At 39.5% G+C, this 4,917-nt stretch overlaps 1 pseudogene; it reads right to left on the bottom strand.

The window, feature by feature from the left end:
• Positions 1–3,613: 3,613 nt before the first annotated feature.
• Positions 3,614–3,825, bottom strand: LOC116095424 (annotated as a pseudogene).
• Between the last annotated feature and the right edge of the window lie 1,092 nt (positions 3,826–4,917).

The following is a 4,917-nucleotide window of genomic DNA, read 5'->3' as shown; positions in this document are numbered from 1 at the left end:
GGGTGGGTGGTACTTGATCTCTACTACAGCAATTCTGTAGTGTTCTCTCTCTGCAGCATTTCTCTTCCTATTTGTGTGTTCCTTTTTAGAATAAAAGTAGGCTGAGCCATCTCAGCGTTTGTATTTGCATTGAAGCCAAGCAGCCTGCCTGGCTCTTTGAAAGAGCAGATAGAGTTAAAGATAGAACCACTGAAAACCCAATAAAAGGAAGGCAAGGTGGTATCTATAGAAACGTCCTGCTGGGTTTTCATAGACAGGGCAAGAGGTACTAATCTGCTACCAGGGAACTGAGGAATTGTGGTGGTATTCCACAGCTCCTGAGAGCGAGCTAAGTAAGAATTTTTGTAGGCCCCTAGCTGAGAGGTTGCCACTTCAATAGTGAGCTCAAAAGGTATTTGAATCAGCCAACTTATTTTATGTCTACGAAGCAGATATTTGAACCAATTTTTTAGGCTTTAGTCACTCTAAAGCAAATTGCCAATAATAATCAAAATTTCAAAATTATTGCTTGGTTTGCAATTGCTGTTAGTCCTTTAAAACAAATATAGTTGCCTTTAAAAAAATGTTCATTCCTTAAAGAAAAGAAAAGCTTAGGTGAGGAAGAGCTTATAGCTTGCAAAAAACCGTACACCCCCCCTGGGGTCTTTTTAAGCAGTAATCATGCTGCAATTGCTGTAAGAGCAAATGGGGGCATCTATATTTAACACTACCATGTACAAACAGTTTGATTCATTAGATCTGACCTGGGACAAAGTTCTTGTCGTACACCAGCAGCCTCGTAGGTATTGCAAAAGAAGTGGCATTTCACCCTTATCAGCATCAATTCAGGCATCTTAGAAATTAGAAAGCGATTACAATGCTCAAGAAACATGTCAGTTGAAAATAACTGGAAAGTCATTTGATTCAGTTTAGTTCTGAAAAACATCTATTGCATATTTACATTTATAACACATTATAGTGAAACACACATGGAACAAATGATACTCTCCTTCAAGCAGCTTGGTGAAAATAGATAATTACAAATATGATTATAAAATGAAATTTTGTAATAATGTACTGAATCAGTGGTATGGGGTGTGTGTTTGCGCATGAGTGTGTGCATGCACACTCATGCATGCACAATTCCATTGATTTTTAAATACTTCTCATTGATTAGGGCCCAGTGAGTTTCCCCTGTGTAAGGAAGTTTTTCAACCTTTCTCTAAGTGAAATAATTGTAAGTTGAGTATGCTCTGATATAGGAGCAGTAGCTTATACATCCCTGTCTACATTTCTGTTTACACATTTTGGTCACCAAGTTGTTCTTTGATCCAGCCATAAATGAGGCATATTGACTTTAAGTTACAATCACTCCATGCAGATAATTTGTCTGTAAGGTGATATGCAGATACAGTGGAAGTATTCCATTTGATAAAAAAATGGTATTATGAGTTTGGGTAACTTCCTGTTTTAAGCTTGATCCTTGCTAATAGAAACTGCTGCTATGGAAAACTGGGCAGTTCTGCTTCTATGAAAACAGAATGCTTTTTGTTCATGCAGCCCTATTCCAGAGTCCACTGAGAACTGTCTACTTAGTGGAGGTCAGGATAAGCCACTGGACGCAGGAGCTTTCCCCCTTCTCTTCCACTGTCCATTATATTAGGTTTTCTTTTATTATCCACCAATGTAATTTAATTTTATTATAATGTATGCTTAGAGGTGAAAAAAAGCCATGTCTCCAAATAATTACATCTCTTTTTCTTCTCAAGAGCTCCTCTTTGATTTTTAGTTAATAACTGAAAAATGATGTAGGAGGAAAGAGTAAATAAACTCTTGTCTAAAGAACACAGTGGGATATATTTCCATTCCGGGACTTTAATTATGTAAATAAAGTTGAGTGGGCTTTAAAAAGTATTATTTTGCAAGTTCTTTTATCTGTTCTTTTAATCCAAAACAACACATTTGAGGGCTCTATTAATAGTCAAAATTAGATTTGCATGAAATTTAAATGCAGTATTCCGTACTCATATTTTTCTGGTCATTTTCTTTCTCCAGAAAGCAATACATCATATTCCCCATGAATCCTGATCCTTAGGGTTGTTTAGGTTCCTATTTCAGTTCTTCAGTTCTAGGTTTACAAACATGGAGGACAAAAGGAAAAGGACTTCCAATTAGAACTCAGAGCAGACTTTTGACATCAACTTGAGTCGTTTTGGTACTTGAATTTGTTCAGAAATACCAGCCTCCATATCAGTTTAAGTTAAATGGAGCAGAGGCAAGACCAAGCCACTATCCATTTCTACTTTCCAAAGTCCACAATTGTTACTGGTTGCAACATCTTTAATCCTCCTGAGTTGGCTGCAGGCAAGATGCTCATCGTGAGTGTGCAGCCCTGGATCTGTGTTGGTCCTCCTGCAGACTATACACAGCCTCTTGGAACCTATTGTTTCAATTCAATTTCTATAGCTGAGTCATTCTCTATTAGTGAATCGAGCATTGTGTTTCACCAAGGAAGCAAGAAAAATTCAATTCAGGGTTGTAGGCACACCTTCCAGCAACTTCTTATTCCATCCATGTGAATGTGAAAACTCATGTAATTTCTCCTTGGAGTTCTGTATAGAGGTGCCAATCACACCTTTCATACTAGTGGCGGTAGAAAACCCTTGTATCTTTTGTTCTCCTAACACATGCCCTCATTAAGTTTGTTTAAAGCTACAGTGAGCTGATCTGAGTCAGCAACAATGAGCTAACTGCTCTATGGGAAACTATTTTCTCTGTGACTCATTTGTTCTTTATGAGGTCTTATGCGTGTCAACTGTATTATTACTATAAGTTTTAAATTGACACAAGTCTGATGATCATTCCCAATTCTGAGTGGCAAGCACCTATGGGACTTTAATAGAATCATTTCTTCTCTTCAGAGAGCATCTCCACTTTACATAGAGCTGTAGAGGCATTGCATATACTGCTGGCTAATAAAAATTTCATAAATGATGTATGCTGCCTTCCATACTAAACTAGGTTGTACCTTAAACTGTGGCACAATGTGATATGTGTTTCTGGTCTGAGCAGTTTCTTAACTGGGTCATCTGTGAAGACTTTGTGACTTTGAACATCTTCCAATTTTACTCTGCTTGGTTTTTTTTTTTTTCTACTCTTTTTGTCTTATAACCCATCCCAAACTATTTCTCTAGTTTATCTCCTATGGTGTTTTACCCATGATTTTTCACATGCAAAACAATTGAGCTTACACTTGGTGAATATATGCACATATCTTTTTCTTCTTTCATTTTCTACACAATTCCTGCAATTTAGCAAATCCTCATTTGTCCAGTTGACAAGTATGGTGGTTTGAATAAGCTTAGCCAAGGTAGTGGTGCTATTAAGAGATGTGTCCTTGTTGGAAGAAGTGTGCCACTGTGGGGCTGGGCTTTTGAGACCCTCCTCCTAGCCATGTGGAAGATAGTCTGGTCCTGGCTTCCTTTGGATGAAGATGTAGAACTCTCAGCTCCTTCTCCAGTACCATACCATGCCTGCCTGCATGTTGCCATCCTCCTGTTTTTGTTTTTGTTTTTGTTTTTGTTTTTGTTTTTGACCTTCCAGGGTTTTTAATAGTCACACGCAGAGGTCTGGTTCATTTCAGCTCCTTCACTGCCAAACCTGGGAAGGTAGGGACTGCTTCAGCTTCTCTGCCTTTTCCTTGTCTGTGATAACCAGGGTAAAGGTACCTGCTACAGCGAACCTTGAACTTCACATTATCTTGTTCTTCTTGATCTTGACAGATTTGGCGTTCTTCCGCAGGGCGGTGAGCAGAAAGTCCTTGATTTCCTCAATTTTTCGAAGCATGGCGACAGCGGCTCAGCTTGGCTCTGGCGTCCACACAGGGGCGAGAACCGAAGAGCGCGATCCTCCTGTCATGATGATAATGGACTGAATCTCTGAACCTGTAAACTAGCTTCAATTAAATGTTATCCCTTATAAGGGTTGCTTTGGTCATGATGTCTTTTCACAGCAATGAAAATCTAATAAGACAAGAAGAGTAGAGTAGATCATGAGCTTCAATGAGTTGCCAAAGGATCAGATTTTTACTGGAATCTTAGATTTCTGATGCAAAATTTCTTTTCAACCCCCAATGCACATTCGTATTATCTTAGTCAGTGTTCTGTTGCTGTGAAGAGACACCACGACCATAGCAACTCTTATAAAAGAAAGCATTTAACTGGGTCTTGTTTCCAGAGCAGAGGTTTAGTCCATTATCAGCAGGACAGGAAACACGGCTGCACACAGGCAGACATGGTTCAGGAGGAGCTGAGAGTTCTACATCCAGATCCTCAGGCATCTGGAAGAAGAACGACATGAACTGGTTTGGGCTTTTTAAACCCCAAAGTCCACCTCCAGAGATACATTTCCTCCAACAAGGCCATGCCTTTTTCAACAGACTTGTACTTCTTAATCCTTTCAATAGTACCACTCCCTGCTAACCAAGCATTCAAAGACAAGAACCTACAGGGCCATCCTTTTTCAACCTACCATATATAATGTGATGGTTTGTATATGCTCAGCCCAGGGAGTGGCACTATTAGAAGGTGTGACTCTGTTGGAGTAGGTATGTCACTATGGGTGTGGACGTTAAGACCCTCATCCTAGCTGCCTGGAAGCAAGTGCTCTGCTAGCAGTAATCAGATGAAGATGTAGAACTTTCAACTCCTCCTGAACCATGCCTGCCTGGATGCTGCCTTGTTCCCACCTTGATGATAATGGACTGAACCTCTGAACCTATAAGCCAGCACCAATTAAATGTTGTCCTTATAATGGTTGCCTTGGTCATGGTGTCTGTTCACCGAAGTAAAACCTTAAGTAAGACACATACCAATTCACATCTCATTCTTTTCTACTTCTAAGTCTTTGTATTTATTGGTATAGTTCCTTCGTACCTAC

This window comes from Mastomys coucha, unplaced genomic scaffold, assembly GCF_008632895.1.
Source record: "Mastomys coucha isolate ucsf_1 unplaced genomic scaffold, UCSF_Mcou_1 pScaffold18, whole genome shotgun sequence".
Classification (NCBI taxonomy): Eukaryota; Metazoa; Chordata; class Mammalia; order Rodentia; family Muridae; genus Mastomys; species Mastomys coucha.
The sequence above is the reverse complement of the archived record's forward strand: the minus strand, read 5'-3'. Positions and strand labels throughout refer to the sequence as shown.